Source organism: Ursus arctos, unplaced genomic scaffold (genome assembly GCF_023065955.2).
Source record: "Ursus arctos isolate Adak ecotype North America unplaced genomic scaffold, UrsArc2.0 scaffold_2, whole genome shotgun sequence".
NCBI lineage: Eukaryota > Metazoa > Chordata > Mammalia > Carnivora > Ursidae > Ursus > Ursus arctos.
In genome coordinates, this window is record NW_026622874.1 from 605325 (window position 1) to 626901 (window position 21577).

The 21577-nt window shown below is 42.0% G+C and overlaps 1 protein-coding gene across 1 annotated transcript in view; it reads right to left on the bottom strand.

Moving 5' to 3' along the window:
- Positions 1-21577, bottom strand: part of GREM2 (gremlin 2, DAN family BMP antagonist) — a 104742-nt gene that overhangs the window by 76473 nt on the left and 6692 nt on the right. The gene's annotated exons all lie outside the window — the stretch shown is intronic.

Consider the following 21577-nt stretch of genomic DNA (forward strand, 5'->3'; position numbering starts at 1 on the left):
ACAACTTATTTTCTAAAGACAAAATATCCAAGAATTCAAGGTCATCATTTCTTGAGAGTAAGTCATGAGTCTTTGTATAAATGTGGCATTAAATTCAAAGAGCAGGAAGCTGAAGGTGTGTGGTCTGAAGACTGTAGGGTGTTGGCTTATTTTTTTCTTTATGGCTTCTTCACTCCATGACCTTTAGCCAGGCAATTCTTTTTCTCTTAGTTTGTTCATCTAAACAATGGGTATAAAAGCACTGCTACTCCACTGTTCAGCCTTATAGAGGCTTCCCGAACAATGCTTCTGATCAGTATGTCTTATTTTGCAGTCAATTATTTTGTTTTTATTTGTTTCCAACCTGCCTCCACCCAGGTTCTGAGACCTCAATTTCATTGATGGCAAAACAAATGAAATTGGAATTCTTAACAGATGCTACACCATAAATTCTTATGGACCTCAGCCGAATGCATGGCAAGCTTTATGGCTGCTTACGCGGGTTAATAAGATTAACATCTATGAAAGGATCTTGGGAGACAGCAGGTTAAAATGATCACACAAGTAATCCACATGCCATACTCACAAGAGGCACATTGTATCTCATTGTTTCCCAAATTGTGATCTACCAATCACTTTTATTAGAATTACCTATGAGTTGACTTAAAATGCAGATTACAAGATTTTCTGGTAGACACTAATAAATCAAAAGTCCTAGGGCAGAGATTGGGAATCTGTATTCTTAAGCAATCTCAAGATGGGGGGCAGGGAGGTGAATCTTATCTGAGAATTTTATATCTCAGACTTTCTTTATACAATAGGGCATGGAGAACAAGCTTGAGCCATATGTCAGAGCTGAAGTCAGGGTGGCCGCTGTCATTCACTGTTACTGTTCTCAGCTTCTTCCTTCCCCTAGTTAGACAGCTAGTTTTATAGCTCTCATTGAGCTACCCAACTGAAATCATTTGTAAGGGATGGTAGGCAATTTGGTTATTGGAGTGATGCTATCCAGAGTATAACAAAATAACATATATTGAGTCCCATAAAAAGGATTGGGATTGAAAGGGAAAAATCTGGTATCTGGCACTTTTGAGACTAGAAGATTCTTTTCTCTCCTGTTCAGACACATTGTCAGGGGATTCCTCGAAAACCTTTGGGAGGGGAGATGAATTTTCTGGGCCACAGCTGCCAGATTCCACATGGCCATTACATCCATACCCAATTTTCTCTGCCCTAGTATCTGTGGAGAAACTCAGAGGTCTGTAGAGAAGTCTAGAAGGTTGAGGGAAAGCAATGGAAGAGCTTAAATCAACTTTGCAGTAGGATCCTGACTTGCCCAGAATTGACTAATTTATTTTTAAATTTGTCGATTCTTTCAACAAATATTTGAGGACAAATATGCATTGAAAGAGTACAGACTCAGAGTGAGAAAACTGAAGAGTGATACTAAGCAAAGCACTTTCTAAGTCTTACTCTCAGATTCTTCATAGAGTATAAGAGAATCATGATTATGTCTATTTCGCAGAGTAGATGTGAGGATGAAATGATATTTGGGGGGAAGCCACTTTGTACACTCCAATGCCTGAGCAAGCACTCTTACTTCCAGGGGCAAGACGCTGCAGTGGTGGTTATAAGAATGCAAGGATGTTGAAGACCTGGATTTTTCCCTCAGAATGATTGCAGTGTCGTGTTGACATCTACATGACCAGCTACCGTGTGGATGTCATGTGAGTGGGTGAAATGCTAAAGAAGTTGTGAAGGATTTTGTCCAGGGTCACCAGGGAAGTTTTGTTGCAGTGCCTGATGGCGTATCATTTGGGCTTCAAAGTGTGGTTAGGATCTCAAACGACAAAGTAGAGGGGCACTTCTGGGAAAGGGAAGGGCATGAGGAATAATGTAGACAGACCTTAAAGAAAGGGAGATGTGCTTGGGAAATGATACACTTTGCCCCCAAGTGACCCAAGAGGACCATACCCTCACATGTGGCAGTAGGGGAGCAGCTATAAAAGCAGAGTAGCTAGAGTCAGCCCGTCATGCCTGTTGTCCTTCTTGAGACTCAAAGAAATCTAAAGCCCGTGTGCCTCTAAAAATGGAGACTTCTCTCCAAGATACTGAAATCAGGGCAACTTTAGAACAAGATAAAAAGTTCATGTCTGGTGAAAATATTTCACAGTAATATGTATACAGGGATGGAGCATGAATAGATATACTAGGTTTTTGTTAAATTTCTCTTCTTAGCCTATTAAAATAAAAATGGTTTGAATTTTCACAAGCTTTCTCTACATACCAGTGATCCACTAATATTTTCACTTGTTGGCATGCTTCATCAAGATATAAGTTCTTATCTAAATGATTGATAACTCTTTGACAAAAGGTTTATGGAAACACCTCTCAACTTGTTAATTACTGCTACATACATCATCTTCTGTGCAAAATTTAGTTGTAAAATATTCAAGATATTGTTTATATTACATAAACATTTGCATTTAAAAATCTGAAATAACCTGCTAGGTAAGAGCATGAACTCTGGAGTCAGACAGCTTGGGTTTGTAAGCCAGCTCTGAGAGTCAGTCACCTTCTGACCTCAAGCCAGTTATCAACCTCTCTGTGTCAGTCGCCATATGCAAAGTACAGCTAATAGTACGTGTCTTATACAGCTGCCGTAAAGACTACAGGGCCTGACGTGCGGTGAATTCTGGATAGATTGTAGCTAATATTACTAAGTCCAAATATTTTAAGTCAAATTGACTCTTATCTAAAGGTTTAAAGAGGGTTTTATAGCCTCGTAACAATGTTAATAAAAATATATTAAATCAAGTAACTTTTTAAATTAAGTTATAAAAATTAATTTTACTTAATTTATATTTTTATTATTTACAAAATAAAATAATATGTTTTATAATAAGCAATGTAATAAATAATACATATATAATAGATTGTAGCAATTTATATAATTATATTATATAATACAGATAGTATGAACATAGCGATATTATAATAAATATGTAATATCATAAATATAAATAAAAATAAACAATATAAGAATAAGCAATATAAATATATGTCAATATTACATTAGTTATATAATTCATTAATAGTATTCTACAATAATATGTAATAAATAATAATTAATTTATAATTTATTAAAAATAAATTATTTCTCAATTGTATTCTTCAGAATTCAGGAAGCATTTTTTGGCATGAAACAGTCTTTTGATAAAGAATTAAACTTGGGATTGAGCTTTCCTATGCCTGCCAATTTACGTATATAAATAGCTGTTTACTGAACAAGGGTTTTGACTTCGAATTTTCAACACAAAGATTTCTGCCTTTAAGTTTTAAAGACATAGTAATTACAAAATATGAACATAAAATTCATTTTGACCGTTCTCCAAAGTAAAGCACTTATGTTAATAATTTAAGTAAACTCTCTGATAGGTGTCTACTTGGAGCCTGCAAGGAGACTCTGTAACATAGTGGTCCTCTCACTTCAGAATCACCAGGAGGTCATTAAAGCCGAAATTGCTGGGTTTCACCCCCAGATCTCTGCTTCAAGAGGTCTGGGTACGGGGTGAGAGTTTGCCTTTTAACAAGTTTTCAGGTGGTCCTGATGGTGCCGGTCAAAGAACCACACTTTGAAAACCACTGCTATAATTCATTGTAAGAATTTAAAATGTTGGATTCTTATCTAATATGAATAAAACTTTATTAAGAAATCTGTTATATATTTCTCTCTTCTTTGAACCAAGGATCAAATATTTGTGTGTATTTTTTCCTTTGTCTTTTTTTTCTTTTTAGGTTTTTTTCTCTGAGTATAGTTGACACCCAATGTTACATTAGTTTTGAGTGTACAGCATAGTGATTCTACTTCTCTATGTATTGTGTTCTTGGATTCCAAAGGGTAAATAAAATCTAGGAAAGTCTGCTTCTCAGAAGACTATTTCTGGATTCCATGAGTGACTTTTTTTTTCCACTTTAGATATGCTCTATTGAGACCTCTTGTATTATATTTCTCTCCCTCACCATACTTTATTTTAATGATGATAACAATCTTCCTTTATGGGATTTTAGGATTTTGTTTTGCCCGGGTAAGTCCTAAAAAGAATATTTCCTTGTATTTTACGTTGTCTTGTAATCTATAATTATATTGAAACACTATTTAAAAGAACAATTTTTGGAATGTGACACTTTGGAAAGACTCCTGAATTGCAGAAAATGTTGCTTATCCAGTATTAATCTCATGGGGGGGGAAAGGGGCAAAAGAGAATGAGAACACGTGCAGTCTGAGTAAACATCAGAAGTATCCAAGCACACACAAAAATGCAGACATTATCTAGGAAAAATAAAAAGATGTGGCAAATAGGTAATGAGGAATTGCCAGTTTTCCTCTGTCAGCAAACACCGCTGCTACGAGCTTCCCTGCTTATGTTCCAGCAAATATGCCTGAGCTCGGTGCCTTTCTTCTGACGCAAGTGCGCCATTCAAACAGCAGCGCGTGAGCGGCCTTCCCTGAATTTGCTCTGAGGGCCATATATGCTCTACATCGATTCAGATTTCTAAATCACCTTGTGCCAGTCCCGTCTTCCTGCTTTCTTCCTTCAATCCTGTTCACGTCCATCTGATTCTAGCTTTGAAGTTGAATCCTCTAGAGACGTGACTACTCCCCTCCCCTCCTGGTGCGTCTGGCAGGGTTTGTCATTACTGCCATCCTGTCTCTCCATGCGCTCCCATTTTTGTAGTTTCATTTCCATTTAGAAAAAAGAGCACGGTTTAATACAGAGAGCATGGCATTAACATGAAGCTGTAGGGTCCAGTCCATCTATTATCTGCAAGACCTTTATCTGCAAATTTAGGCTCCTTATCAATTTTGGGATCATTGTATTTGCTCGATTTCATAAGATAGTAGTGAGAACCAAATTACACTATCTAGGTAAAGGGATTTGAAGCATAACCTACATGTCAGGGTCAGGACTAGGGGAAAGCAAGTGAGTTGCCCAGGTGCCAAGTTTAAGGAGGCGCTCACTCTCAGGGTTGTGCCCACGCGGGGTGTGAAGACCGCCTTCAATTCTCCACGCTTAACTGTTCTCACGTGCAACTGAGCTGTGACCAAAGGGTTAAAATCAGAGTGAACAACTGACATTAAATAGATTCAATACTATTCTTTCTCCCAGGGGAGATGCGCTTAACAGTGACAGCAGTTTGGGGATTAAAGAAAAAGCCCCTAGCTGGTGAAAGACCCCTCAGAAATTTGCAATAGATTTATGGTGACCTACTCTACCCAGGAATAAGGCTGGTCGTGGGCTTCAAGGACACTGACTTAAGAGTACTAGCAGGGAGGAAGCTTGTGCATTTAAAAAGAATTTGCATCGACTGAACTCCTTCTCCGAACAATCTTTCCACTTGGGTCCTCAAAGAAAAGAATTTAGAAGAATTTTACTATATTTAATTCAGAACCCACATGAAAAACAAACAAGCAAAACCCACACATAATTAGAGCAGGAAGCCCTCTCTCTGCCTTACCCTGGAAACTGTTCTGCTTCACAAGCACATGGAAGGAAAAGGTCTCCCTGCCTCATCGTAACATGAAGACAAAGATGACTAGAGAGTGACAGAGCTGAATCGTCCAGGAGGATAGAGTTCCTTGCTCACTAATGACTATCATCTTCCAAGAACTAGCATGCTATTAATACTTGCAAGGTTCTCTGGACTAGAAATCCATTACTAGCAAAAGTGCAAGTCCATTTTTATTCTAGGTAATTAATCTAATTTGACTTTCTCCTGATTGCTGCTTCGCAGAATTGGATGCTGACTCCCTTCTCTGTAAAGAACAGGCAGCTCTCTCCTTATCATACCCTCTCTGTTCAGTGAGTTCTCCAAGTGCAGACACCTGTCCAGGGCTCTGATTATCAGCAGAAAAGATACCCAGTGCCTGACGGCTGGCCTCTGGGTAAGGAAGGAGGGGGGCTGGGGAAAAGGGCTGAGGAGAGACCCATGAGCCAGGCTCCCAACCCCAAAGGAAAACAAAAAGTAAACCACATACATTCATGGTGATTTTCCGGAGAACACAGAATTGGGGCCCATCAGCCTTCAACCTTTCTATGTTGCTTCCTTCAAAGAGAGCTGAAAAAGCATTGATCTCTTGACAAATAAGATGGTTCTTAAAGAAGGAAGTTCAAAAGTGTTGATTTCAGTGCTTTATTCAATCTCTAAAGATGCCTTAGGCGAAGAAACTTCATGTTTGAAAATACTTCCCAGGTTCCAGGCAGCCCACTCTTCTACTGACAGTGAATTTCAACTGGAAAAATCAGAGACTGCAGAAAAGTGAGGAACGTCTAATACACATGTTACCAAAACAATCAGTGGAGAATTCTGGAAATGTATGTGACATAAATTACAGGTATTTCTGGATTACACTGATTTTACTCTCTAGTCCGATTCTTTGATCCTACTTTTGGGTCTGATTATTTTTTTCTATTCTGAACTTAAGGTGTCCTAAGCAATACAGGTCAATTAAGGGAAAATGAGAAGGTAGAGGTAAGTGGCAAATAAAATCGCTGAGAACCCTCCCACCCAAAGATAACCTCTGCTAAAATGAACGCTTCATATATAAATATTTCCTTCCAGACTTTTAGCGTATTTATATATACACATACTTATGTTCAAAATTTAACTTGTGTTTTCACTATCATGAGCATCTTTCCATGTGAGTAAATAAGCGTTAATACACTACGCGTATTGACGGCATTATGTGGCACTGTGCAACAATGAATGACTGGCAGGTGGAGGGGTATTAATAGCTCTTTCACGTCAAGGCAAAGATGATTCTGAGGTTGTATTTTTCACTGGTTTTTTTGTTTGTTTGTTTTTTGGCTTTTTGGGTTTTTTTGGTGTTGTCCACTGGATTGAGAACCATTTGCTCACAGAGCTGCTGGTTTACAATGCATGCTGTTTTGACCGCCTTGCCTCCCTGGTCACGTCTGTCCCTCTCCTGTGTTCCTTGCACTTTCCAATACACTGCTTGCACTTGAATCCTTGGCTCAGTGTCTGCTTCTGGGATTACCCAAACCAAGACACCTGCTACAGTCTCTTCACCAGCAGGGATTCTGAAAGCAGGGCCTCTGTTGTTGCAGACATAATGTAGGGATTCATCCAGTCATCAAACAGGAACCCTCTTCTTACTTCACATCAGTCTAACATTCAGTGCATTCACGGAAAAGCAGAGCACTTAACACCATGTGTATTTTTCATATGGAAAAACTGCAGACTCTGAGGTCAAGCAAATATTGTACAAGGTCACTCAGCTACTTAGAAGACCCAGTCTTGGTTTTTTACTAGAAAATTGTATCGTTACTAAGTAGCAGTCATGTTAGCAAAAGTGAGGTTGACTTGGGACAAATATGAATTACTTTAAAGAAGCCTAAACCTTGAAATATGGTCTATTCAGAGTATTTTAAAAGCACAGTTATTTGCTTAATAACTACGTTTCATTCCTGATTCTAATCTCTACTCTTCATCCTCGTTACATCACTTCCTTTGTCACCTAAGGGTGAACTGTCTCTACAAGGCACTCGTTAGGGCCATACCCTCACAAGTACCATCTAACTGAACTTTGGGAGGTTGGACTCGTGGGGACAGTGGTGTACATAAATAGTTACAATTCAAGGCAGTGTGGTAAGCACTCCAGGAGAGGCGGAAAGTCCTTTGGGAGGACAGAGGAAGGAAAGACAAATTCTGGCAGAGGGGAGAGGGAAGGCTTGATGTAACAGGTGGCCTTTAAGCTAGATCTGGAAGGATGGGTAGGATTTCAACAGGCGGATGTCAGGGGAGGGAGGGGTGAGGAGAAAGGAGCAGCATGAGCAAAGACAAACACAATACGGGTTCAGGGAATGTCGAGTGGAGCGGGGTAACGGGCTCACAAAGGACATCGTCGGAGATGCAAGAGACGTGTTCAACATTATATGCTGAAGAACTCTCCTGGGCGCCTGGGTGGCTCAGTCGGTTAAGCAACTGCCTTCAGCTCAGGTCAGGATCCCAGTGTCCTGGGATCAAGCCCCACGTCAGACTCCCTGCTCAGCAGGAAGCCTGCTTCTCCTTCTCCCTCTGCTGTTTCTCCGGCTCTCTATCAAACAAATAAATAAAACCTTAAAAAAAAAAAGAACTCTCCCCTCGATGCCTGGGAGTCGCCACTTTGTTTGGTGAGCAGCAGATCTGTTAGCGGGAAGTGTCATGAGTAAATCTATATTTCAAGGATATTTGTCTGAAGACACAGTTTTTTATTAGACGCTATTTATTGTGTTGTACTCAGTCTTCCTTTTACTATAGAATAAAATTCACATACAGTAATACCAGATTCCTTTACCGTGACCCTGACACTGTGTAGTATCTGCCCTTTGCCTGCTTTTCCACCCCAAATTGTGCCACTAACATTTGCACACTAAGCTCGGAGCACATTTGCTTCTAGAAGTTCCTAGAAAACACCTGCTTCTGTTCATCCCTGGCCCAGGGATTCGTGCCCTGCTTCTTTTTCCAGCTTCCACATAACTGGCTTGCCCCCCTTTTATTGAGATACAGTTGACATACATCCCTGCATAAATTAAGGCACAAAGGATAACGGTTTGACTCATGTATATTGTGAAATGGTTACCCCAATAACTTTAGCGAGCATCCATCATCTCATGTAGATACAATAAAAAGAGAAAGAAAAAAAAAGAAATTCTGTCCTTGTGATGAGAACCCTTAGGATCTGCTCTTGTCCCAGTTTTCCTGCATATCATGCAGCAGGGTTCGCTGTCGTCACCATGCTATATGCTACAGCCCCAGTACTTACTAGTCTTGTACCTGGAAGTTTGTACCTTTTGACCCCCTTCCTCCAATTCCCCACTGCCTTCTTCTTAACTGACATTTTCACAAAGAAATTCTCCTTGTCCACCCAGTCTAAAACAACATCCATGCTATTTCCTACATAGAAGCTAACAAAATTATTTATGATTTATTTAATTTTTCACTCTCTGCCACTGTACTTGGCTCAGGAGGGCATGGATCGTACTGTCATGGCCTTCAGGGTATCCCCAGAGCTCGGCAGAGTGAGTAACACATACAAGAAGCTAAAAAATTTTGTTGAATGAATAAATTGAATGAAGTAGGATGTGTATTGTTGGAAAACTGGAAAGACATTACATTGCTTAGAGGTATACCTAAATAAGGTATTCAGCCTCTGATTATAGAGGTTCGTACTGAGGACTCCGGAACGTCCCGGTTCCAGTGTGCAGAATATCTTACAACTTTGGCCCTCCTTACTCATGTTAGCCAATGCGTTGTTTCCAGGTGGAATTTCCTTGCAGTACATTTGTTCCTTCTTCCCCACATTTCCCACCTCCAACATTTTCTGGCCATTATTTCAACTAAGTGCTAGGCTTGGTAATTTTCCTAATGATCTGGAAATGGACTGCTCTTTTGCAGATGGCCATGGATTGAGTTGCCCAAGACCCGGCCATAAGTCATGACTTGCTGAAAAGAAGGGAGTTTTTTGAAGTGGAAGGGGCCTTTGGAGGTCATCCAGCAGCTTTTGAAACAGCTCCAGCAGCCAAACTAGTAGGCCCAGTACCTTCCCTGGCAATCTGGTTTCCTGATTTACTACGAGGTATGGAGCTGTTTATGATGCTTTTGATAGAAAATAAATGACTCTTAATTCTACTGTATGATGAAGTTCATATTTGAAATGTCTGAATAGGTTTTTCAGACCATGGTTCTACAACTGGCCATAAAATTTTACAGTCTTGTTTCAAGGATATAAAAATCTGTGATTGGAGCCTCTACTCCAGGCTACAACTGGGAGAATTATAGAAGCTGAGGCTACAGCTGAGAGATACTCCTTCCTGGCTTTGGAATAAAAAATGCATCGAACTAAAGCGTCCGTGGATAAAGGTAGTAGGACTGCTTTGAGACTCCTTCTAAAATGAAGTTTCACCTGGAAGGTAAGTAAAAGAGTACTGATTAACACATCTTATGATTTCTAGAGTGAAATGCAATCAGAACTGTAAGTAAGACACAGTGTTCCTAAACTGAGTTCGTGTGGAAAGAGATTATGAGTTTTAAAATTATGTTATCTGTGCTAACGGACCCAATGAGGTACCACCGTAACAGTGGCCTTGCGGATACCGGGAAGGGCTCTACCTCTGTTCTTCACGCGGAACTTCTTCCTCTTCAAATAGGGTTTCTTGCCCTAGTTCCACGAACATAATACGATCGTTCTCACTGCTTCAATGTTAGAATAACCCAAAGAACATATTTACACGAATTGTCCAGGGTTATGCAGAAGGTCAGCATCCGTGGCTCTAAATGGAAGTTGAAAGTCTGTATTTCCTAGAGCCGTACTCTCAAAGGTTCTCCCCATATATTTAAACATCATTTATCTGACATCTTCGAAGACAGTCAAGAACTGGAAACCAGTCAAAATGATCTCTAGATAACAAAAACAGGGGGCACACAATTCATGCCCAAAATCTTCCACAGTTTTTGGAAGACCATCTTCCACCCCTACCGTCTTCCCCACCAGCTTGTGTACTTGTATTTCATACTTCACTTTAATAAGCTCTGTTATTTGGTTTGCTGTTGATAATAAAGCAAATCCACCATAGTTAAGGGTAAGGAGTAAGAAGCCACGGCACTGGGGTGTCTGGGTGGCCCAGTTGGCTAAGTGTCTGACTCTTGGTCTCAGCTCAGGTCCTGATCTCAGGGTCCTAGGATTGAGCCCCGTGTGGGGCTCTGTGCTCAGCGGGGAGCCTGCTTCCCCTATCTCTCCCTCTGCCCCTCCCCCTGCTTGTGCTTTCTCTCTCTCTCTCTCGAATAAATAAATAAGTCTTAAAAAAAAAAAACTACAGTATTGCAGGGAGGAAAAAGCATAGTGTTTTTATGTGACCCAGCACATGGCACACAGGTGAGAACTGTCTCAGCCTCACAGAGACAGCCTGACTTGATTATAAAGCATTCAGGACACAGCACTACATAACGGCTTATTAAATTAATACAAATAAATGTGTATCTTAATAAAAAATGAGGGCCTTGAGGACAATGGACGTTCTCTAGGTTGACAATGATGTTACAAAGGAGAGTTTCATCACCTTTAGTACCTCACATTTAACAGCCCAGGAAAATAAACACCACTTTTTGAAAATATTTCCATCAGAAAAAAATATTTAAATGCAAAAAAAAAAGATAGCAGTTAAAATGGTACATTTTAATTATTTTCAGGTGGAACTCCAACACTGAATTCATCCAACAAATAGGGTTTCTTGAAGTCTTTCTATTCTTGATTTATTTCTTGATTTAATGCTAGACAGGGAGTCTATCAAAATTTTGAAATGTGACAGAAACCCCTTTCTAGCAACAGCATTAGATTGGAGTCAGTTTGTCATGTGAAAGGAAGAGCTCAGAGCAGAACGGGACCAAGGTCGTGCATCCGGCTCTGGCCCTAACAGGGATGTCGATCCGAGAGCACTGCTCTGCCTGCCCTCACAGGCGTCTGTGCCTTCAAACTGTCGTCAGCTCGAGGCCCACTCCCGCTCCCTGCTGCAGAGACAAGTCCTTTGGGGGCACCCGTTCTGTCCCTGCTCTTTGTGCCCTGATGCTGAAGGGGAGAAACTTGCTCCCCTGGCCCTCCGCCTGGCATGTCTCCATCCAACCCCTTTGCTTCCTGATGGAATTCTAGGTTTTCATCAAGGCCCATCTCAAATGCTACCTCCCCTGGGACACTCCCCTGCTCGAGTGCTGCACGTGGACCACGGGGAGCGGTGGGAGGCTTCTTAGTGCTCCACCATCACTCGCCTCCTGCCTGCCCCGTGACAGGTGTCTAGTGTCCTCCACAGGGAAGCAGCAGAGCATGGTGGCCGTGAGCCCAGGCCTGGGACCTGCACACATCAAGTCCTGGACTGTTTCCACCCGTCGCACGTTGACATGTCCTCCTTGCTGAGTCTCAGTGTCCTGATTCGAAAACCCAGCATAAATACACTATTTAGTTCATAGACTGAGTGAGGATTACATGAGATAATGAACAAAAAACCAGTCCTTTGTCACGTGGGCCGTTCTCAGTGAGTGCTGGTCAGCACTGTTACAGCTACGAGCTTCAGACGCGCCTGTGTCTTTCTTCACTAGGTTGTGGGTGTCATCAGTGGACCCTTAAGAGTGCAAGCCCCGGCCTGGCACACAGGGCGTTCTTGGTGCTTGGCAGTGAATATATGTCATTGCTTTCGGTGTCACACGTGATCTTCCAGGACTGTGTTCTCCTAAAGGACTCGCACTACCCTAGCGGCCAGACCACCCTCTTCCGTGCCCTTGTCTGCCCTGCAGTGGCCTGCCTCCGCCTGTTGTCCCAGCATAATTATTAGTAGCACCCTCTCAGAACTGTCTGGTCTAGACACTAAATTTTACGGTCACCCTCGTTGTGAGAGGTGCCTCATCAGTTTTATTTCCAGAAATTAAGTTCTTTGTTGTGCAAAACACATGCTACTTCTTCTTCTTCTTTTATTTTTTTTAAGATTTTATTTATTTGAGAAAGCAGGTGAGAGAATGCAGGATCAAAGGGCAAAGGGAGAGGGAGAAGGAGAAGCAGACTCCCCGCCAAGCAGGGAGCCCGATGCGGGGCTCGATTCCAGGACCCTGAGATCATGACCTGAGCCGAAGGCAGACGCTTAACCCACTGAGCCCCCAGTCTCCCCCACATGCTACTTGTGACGTTATGGGGAGCAGGCAATCAGCTGCTGTATGGGGTTGAAGTCCTTCATACAGACAAAATGTTCAGTAAATAGCTGATAAAAGAATAAATGGATGAAAATTGGGTCATTATTTTCCTTTTTGGGGGGAAATAAAATAAGGTAGAATATTGCATATGAGTCTAGGAAGATAGGAATATTGGACCCAGAAATTCTTTCTGCCATTTAGGATTAAAGGTGGGATAACCGTATGTGGATAAAACTTTAGAGAATTTAATAATAAATCTAAAACAAGATAAAAGGGCAAGACCCAAGAAAAACCCAAGTTAAGGATATATATGCTCATTGGCCTCATACCTACTTGTGAATAATATTTTCGGGGAATGCTACAGTGAAATTAAAAAAAACCACATACCAAGTTCAGAGTTTTGTCTTTGTTTGTATCATACCAGGCAGTGCAGCTCACTGACCCAGCCCTTAGAAAAATGGTAAGGTAGTTGCTTTCTTCGTTAATCCTCAAGCTCCTTTTCTTATTTTATTTTGCTCTCTCAGTGTTGTGCCCTCAGACCTCTCTGAGTACCCTTTTTCCTTTGTCCCCCTCCCCTGTGCACTTGTATACTGGCCTTGGCAACCCAGAGCTCTTTGGTCAATCTTCAAATACCCCAGCAGTGTTTTTCTTTCCAAGTCATTTTCCAAATTATGGAATGGAAGGTGTTATTTCCTATTAAGGGAATTTCAGGCACCAGGAAACCCACTGGGAAGAAAGGCAATCCGAGGATGAGGCTAGCGTCCTGGAACACTTCTGGAGGCAGCACACTGAGTAGATGGAAAGCATGGGCTTTGGAGTCAGGCCGAGTTGGGTCTGAATTCTGGCTCCTTGCTGTTGGCAGTGTGGCTTTGGGTCTTCATGTGTATGAACGGAATAATAATACTTGACTCTAAGGTTGCTTTGAAAATTAATAAGATTGTCTTTGTAAAACACCTAGTAACGTGTGTAGGTCATAATCTGGCGTGAGAGTTATGACTTAGAGCTTTGGAGGTGGATAGGCAGAGGGCCTAACTTTTGCTCAAAGGTAAATAACTTGACTCTCAGGCTTCTGGACAGCACAGATAGCAGTGTTTCTCTCAGGACTGTTATTAAGGCTTAAATACCTGTAAAAAGACTGACTCCAGTCCGTGGAGTACAGTGAGTTCTAAATGAGGTGTGGCCTTCTCTCATACGGGTTATAATTAGATTATTCTACTATGGATGGGCTCAACGAATGACAGAGATCACTCCTCTTGTCATTATTAGTGAATCATTTGCGTTTCTGAATTTCTCTGGGAGATGGAGATCTTCCTTGTTTAAACATGAGGTAGAAGCCTGAATCTAATCAATCATTTTATATAATATTTCTTACATAAGGAAACTTGGTCAATGGTTGAAATCCACTGTGTTTTTCCGGCGGGGAAGCGAAGGAAATGCAAAAGTACAGCAAAATCACTTGACCTTTGTGTCCCCGTTACTAGTACCGCGGTCATTTGCGTGCACCGACCCGACGTAACAAGGTGACTGAACTTGGGTTTAATGCCATCTGGGCTGCGGAGAACCGTTCAGAGCACTCAGGTAAGCCTCTGTTATGAAACAGGATTCCAGCTCACCTGCCTCTGGTCACGTACACGCGCGCGAACTTACGCTCTGACAGAAAAACAAACATTGGGTTATCTCCTCCGGCGTACTTGGGGGAGAGGAAAAAAAAGAGAAAGGGATCCGACCTTTTGATATCCACTTTCTCCATCCTGCGTCTGGCCGGTGCACCAGTAGATAAAGGCTGGAAACTCCAAGCCCACTGTGCCATTCTTCGTCCTGAACTAAAGCTCAGCCAACGCCAGACGCGAGGCCAGAAACAAGGAGCCTTACGACTCTGCAGAGGCACGTTGCCTTCCTCAGAGCGTGTGTCTTCCAAAGAGCCGCGCCTGAATGTGACTTGCTGGGATTCCGAGAACCCTTTTCTATGATCACGGTTACGATCCTTTCGGAAAAAGCCAGGAAGGAGACCACTGTCTCTGGTGGGCAGCTAAACCCAGAAGGCAGGGTGCAGTGTCGAAGGAGGACCAGCAGGACATCCGAGGTGCCACAAACCGTCTGCGTGTTGCCAGTAGTTCAAGAGACTAGGAGACAGTTGCGGATCTACTGCACTGTCACAGGACAAAACAAAAACAACAAAACCGAACGCTGAAACTGTGAAACAGACGACGGGGGAGTTGTAAACGACCTAGCTTTACTTATTTCTCTTTTTTTATCTCCTCCTGTGCAATGTGTGCTTCCCGGTCTCTACAGAGCAAAACCAGTGATGGACATTGCCGTGTTTGCCCCGTTCCCGCTTCCCTTGGCTCAGAGGCAGCCCCCACTACGAACGTTGCTGGCATCTGTTCAGTGTTTGTCTCCCCGGTGGACTGGGAGCTGCGGCAGGGCAGGACCCCATCTTAGTCCTTTTTTCTATTCCTGGTGCCTGTCACACTGTAAACTCTCAGTAACGTCTGCTGATTGTACATAAATCAGAACCCGGACAAAACAGGGCTAAAGTTCTAAACTGATGGTCAATTTGTTAACATGATCTGAGACTCTTTTTTATATTTAAACAATTACAGACCTGACTTTTGAATCCACATGCTCTAAGTTATTTTTTTCCGGCACCCCAAAGACATTTTCAATGCACCGACCCTACAGGCCCGCTACTGAGGGGGTTTGCACAGCTGGAAAAAATCTTTTCCCCTCTTTTAATGAGATTACTGAGTCTGTGTCATGAGCCACAGCTGATATATTCAGAAGCCGCCCTAATAAATATTTTTGGGTTTATTTGATAGTCTTGGCTGTCACTTGAAACAGAAAATCAGTTCAACCCCACAGCAGTTAATATTGACTAAACGGCTCCAAACCTCCATTGCCCAATGTTTTAATCATATGGAGACAATCTGAATTTTACTGCCGTCAAGAAACAACAGGAATATCTAATGCAGGAATTAGGAATGCATATCAATTTTCACAGTGCCGTTCCATAATTAGGAGAGTACACTTTCTTGTTGTCATTAGAGGGGCTTTCTGGTAGCCAAACTATTGTTCTGCTGTGTGTTGAGTCTATGACCGCACTGGCCTCTCTGCCTTTGATCTTTTGAGTTTCTGAAGTTGTGGGATTTAGCATGCTACACTGATAATCTGGGAAAATGTACAATCACTATAAAAGGAAATTTTCCTATTAGTCCAAGAATAATTGTTTATAGCAAAACCACCTGATAGAAACATGTGGGTGCATATCACCCTTATGAAGACCAAAGATATTTGTACAACCGAGGATTATTTTCTTCCCTCTGTACAAATCCATATGGTACTTATTCAGACATCAGTCATCAGCAACGCTGTCTCATTCAACCCCAAGAATAGAGTTCACAAGTTTTGCTCCAAATTTGGATAAAAAGAAGTTTTATGAAGAGTTAGTTATTTCATCTTCCGCAGCCCAATTACTTGAGGTCAATGGCATGTAAACTCCACTGGAACAGGGCAGCAATCATGAATGAGGTAGCCACGGAGTACGGCTTTCCCTGCTTGATCTGTGCCCTGCTTCCTGCTGCTTTCTCTCCTGGAGTGAAACATCTTCCTGACTGTCCAAGGGACAGTACTACTCCCACAGACAGAAATCTATCTCTTGCTGACCCTTAGAGTCATCTGGGAGCACCACAGATAGGGACTGCTGCACCTCATTCATTCATTCATTCATTCATTCATTCAACACAGAGTAAAGGAGGGAGGTGCCCACTACTGACTGGACGGCCTGTCCCGCGTGGATGTCTGGTTCTGTGCATGTCCGGTTCCATAAATAAAAGGAACGAAGAGGGAGAACGAGCACTGTGCCAACATGATCTGGCCAAGGAGGAGCAGAATGTTTTCCTCCAGACAGTGACCTTCCTCTGACAAATAGGAGGGGGAAAATTCTGGATGGACTGTGACATCAACTCTTTTCTTTCCCCAAATCCTGTCCAGAGGCTGCATTTGTTGGTTAAAGTAATTCTAAGTATGACCAAGTAAACGTGTCTAACTAGAGCATTTGAACTGGAGAAAACACTAGTTTTGGGGGATGTGGAAAAACCTGACTACATATTTCACAAAAAAAGATCCATCCTTGGTCCAAACAGAGGGAAGGGAAAGTCACTGCTATTACTTTAATAAGCCAAATGCACTATGATGTTTGGCGACCTGGGAAGGAGAATGCAAGGCTACTTTACTCCTCCTCCAATTTCGTTCCATTTTCCATTTGTTCACCTCTTGATTTGAAGGCATTGTTGGACTTCTAAAAATGACTGGGACTATTTCAATGGAACTCAGCCTTGGGGAGTTGAAGCTCTAGGATTATCTAGTATTGCAGAGAGCAGGAGAAAAGTTCATCCAAATTAAACAACAACAGATCACTCTGCATTTGTACAAAATCCTTCTACCGTCCCCAGAGCAAGATGACTTCTCCCCCACTTTGGCACACACCCTGTGGGCTGCACCTTGGACTTTGGTGAAATCTCCAGCAGCACTTTGTGTACTGTTGATTTAGACTTAGCTTAGTGGTGGAGGTCCACTGGGGGGCATGGTGTAGTAGAAAGAAGAGCAGACAGGGAGATAGGGGACCTGGGCTCTACTTGTGGTTCTACAAAATAACCAGTGAGCAGCCTTACAAGGCACACAACTTTCCGGGCTATCAGTTCCTTCTAGGTAAAATGAGAAGATTAAGTAAATTGCTTCTCTGTATCTCTAAAGTGCAGTGAGTAGAGGACATTAATACATAACACGGGTCTAGGGTGGAGAAAACAGAAAGGACATGATACACAGTGGTCCTCGGTGTGACTCGTCCAGGTCTTCCTGGAGCATCAGAAATTCTTCGTTGGAAGTAACTTCTCACTCCTCCAATGCCCTTGTACCTCATTTGTCCACATCTTTACCAGTTTTATCCAGCTCTTACCTGGTGTTCTCATTATGGACACACACGTCTTGTCTTCCCCTTTAACTATAAGCTCCTTGAAAATGTGATCTGTCTTTTGGTATTCTGCCATTTCTAACTCTGGATCCGTAAATATTTGTCAAAAGAATCAATGGTTCTAGGGAGAGTGTTTAATGAACTCTTCTAAATAATTATTACACTTAAAGATAAAATTAAGACTCAAATGCTTTATGTATCTCCATTCATAAAATTGGATTTGAACTCCTGATTCTAAAGTATTCACGGTAATGAGCTGTTCTTTTATTAAACATTCCCAGACACTCATCCTGAAGACCTTCGCTTTTTTGTCCCAGTCTACTAATGTCAAAAGCCTGCTAAATAAATAAACAAATAATAACCAGCACGGCATTTTTGTGCCTGGGATGAAAGCATTGTTTTATTTAGTTCTTAAAACAATAGTATGCAGTTTTAGACGAGGATTACTGCCTCTAAGTGCCACTCAGACAGGAGTGGAGCCAGGTTATCTGACTCCAAAGTTCATGCTTTAACCTGGAGCACACTTCTCTGGGTCCGATTATCCACCCAGCACAACGCACCCAGCCTCCTATCTCTGTGCATCTCTAGTGTGAGCCCTAACTACTGCGAGGCAACAGAGCCCAACAGATTGAGGAAAAAGGCAGGGTGTTAGAGCTTTGTTGTAGTGAAAAGGAGGTGAATTTTATTTGGAGTTCTTAAGCTCTCACATGAATGCTTACTTAGCCACTTACTGGCTGTGTGAAGTTAGGAAAGTTACTGAAGCTGTCGGTAAAATGTGAACAATAGCACTCACTGCAAGAAGTTTTTATAAAAACTCAATGACGTATGTTTAAATACCTAAAATGCATAGTACGAGCTGGATAGGTCCTTTCTGTCCCTTTCCTCCTGTGTCTTCCAGCATAAGCCCTGCCTTCCCAAACACAGTCCATAACAATGGAAGAGGGAGCCATCCATTTGCAGGAACACCTTGGATCCTCTGTGAAGGAGAACTTCTCCTCAGCTTGCCTGACATCCCAGATGAAATGCGTTACCTCCCTAGAAGTTACCAGAGCTCACCACGGCCCCAGCCATCCTGAAAGGTGTTTGCTATCAACACTTCCATTAAGTTGAACAGAAGTGGCTCATTTTGCCATGAACAGGATTCTTCTCTGAGGTTTTTATTTGGGCGCTCAGTGGTCCAGAACTACGTTCTCCATGAGCCCAGCCCACAACGATACTTATATTGAGTAAAATCAGAAGTATTCTTTCTCATATTTTCTCCCTTAATTTATTTTTAAAAAACGGGGCCGCTGGTTGTGCAACAACAGTGATCTCTACAGGGGCACCCATCGATTCATTGGCCAAACATGAAGCATCTTGGACTAGAGATGTCAAGACACAAATGCATGGCCCCTTAGATATCTCACAGTACAGCAGGGGAGAGAAGAAATGAAAAGACAATCACAGTGCAGCCTAGAGCTCTCCGTGCCTAGGAACCCCGTGCGGTGAGTCTCTGACTCTTTAGGACGCTAGCCAGAACTGATCAGTAACCATGGCCCTCGGCCGTCCAATGCACAAGTACTTCCTGATGTCTGAAACCAGCCTAGAAGCAAACACAAAGCTGTGTGGCGTGATGTACACCTCTCCTTACAGAAGCCGGCTGGCTCAAATCCTCACGAATTGAAATTGAGGACAGCAATGGACTTTTCTTTGTCTCTTGGTCTCGACCATGTAGCCTCAGTGTTACGTGGCAACATCATGCCCAACTCCACGTCTGATGTATGACTCCCTGAGCTGGAATCCATCCCCACCTCCGCACCGCCCCTCACCAGCACAAGCTTCCTTGGCTCAGAGGGTGGCCTATTCCATTTGGGGCAACTTCAGCTGATAGAAACTTTGCCATCTAATAAACCAAATTTACGATCCTATAGAGTGAGGTGTTTTGCATTTTTCCCCCATGGACCTTCTTTGGGTCTAGTGAAGCTCCTTTTCAGGATAATGTTTCTAAGTTCTACTCTTTTTTTTAGAGAGAGAGAGAAAGTGAGCAGGGAGGGGCAGAGACAGAAGGAGAAAGAGAATCTTAAGCAGGCTCCATGCTAAGCTCAGAGTCCATCACAGGGCTGGCTCTCATGACCCTGAGATCATTACCTGAGCTGAAATCAAGTGTCAGATATTTAAGCAACTAAGCCACCCAGTCTCCCCCAGAAATATATACTCTAAATTGGAAACTATGTACATGTGTACACACACACACACAGACACACACACACGTATACATGTATACGTATGTATATATATATGTGTATAAATATACAAATATGTATATATACCAACATATTTTTTTTAAAAAGTGTGATATAGATTTATGTGGTCTTCTTTACATGCTAATAATAAGATCTAGAAATAGGTATAATAACTACCATAATTTTGAAGTAGTGATATGTGTAAGTGATATTTTGAAACATCTGTATCAACTGTGATGTGATATGAAAATAGCTCTGATTTCTATTGGTGACAAGGTGACGGTTCTGCTAATACTAGCATGGTATGTTACTCACATTCATAACTAAAGGGGTTGGGAAATTTCAGTTTCAGGGCAGTAGAAACAAAGATGCAATTTTTTTTTTAAAGATTTTATTTATTTATTTATTCGATAGAGATAGAGACAGCCAGCGAGAGAGGGAACACAAGCAGGGGGAGTGGGAGAGGAAGAAGCAGGCTCATAGCGGAGGAGCCTGATGTGGGGCTCGATCCCAGAACGCCGGGATCACGCCCTGAGCCGAAGGCAGACGCTTAACCGCTGTGCCACCCAGGCGCCCCCAAAGATGCAATTTTTTACCACCCAAATTCATACACTCCCCTGAATAGTCACGGCCTACTGCAAGGTAAAGAATTCTTTCAGAGATTTTTAAAAATCTGCTCTTTGCAACCACATAGAGCAAATCAGTCCTCTTGAACTCTCCTGTTTCTCCTAAATGAAGCCTTCCAATTCAAAACCGACATTGTTTCCAGAATCTTTGGTAACCTTATCACTTTCTCTGCAAGAGCTAGAGTTTGTTAATTTCCAAATTAAAGCACAGAGCCCAGAAAGTTAGCAAGCACTGCAGATGTTCTGACCAGCCCAATAACCCCAGAGGAATGAAGGATAAGCTTGCAGGACCACCTTGGCACCCTCGAAAGATGATGTTGTCTCTCACTGGGGGAGAAAAATGTGTCCAAATGGTTGATGAAGTATTTTAAAGTCAAAGAGGTAAGTTGTTTAAAAAGAGGATCAATTGACTTTCAATGACAGCTTGATTTTCTTACTGAAATGATCGTTTTAAACACAAATGTGTAACACAAGAGATCAGTAACACAAAGCAAAAAGAAGAAAACAAAGCTTTTCCCCCAGATGAATGAGTTGGTCATTTGTTTAGCCTATGCTAGATGTGTGTTTTTAAAGCTTTTTGAAGACTGCGCCTTTCAGCAGAAAAGCAGGAGTTTCTGACCTTAGCGGTAAATTAGACGGAGCTAGAGCTCAACAGAGGTGCGACTAACTAAGCGCCAGTTCTGTGCTGGGAAACCAAAAGATGAATCAGAAATGGCCTCTTTCCTCAAGGGAAATTTAAAATTTAGGGAGAGATGTAAACATACAACAAAAATAATTATACAAGGAAGACTAATGCCACACTATATTGGAGGGGGAAAAATACCCAAAATGATATAAAGAAAAGAGTTGAGCTATTATAATCAGCAGACTTAAATTGTCAGATGGTTTTGTTAACAAGGCAAAATAATACCGTAGATTTGCAAAACATCCTGTACTATCACACTCCGCAAACACCATCCTAGTTGCTAGGCTATTCTTTGTCTTTCCCATGTATTCGAGCTCTTCGCCATTATCCCCTCTAACTTAGCACGTGGTGTCTTCCGCAC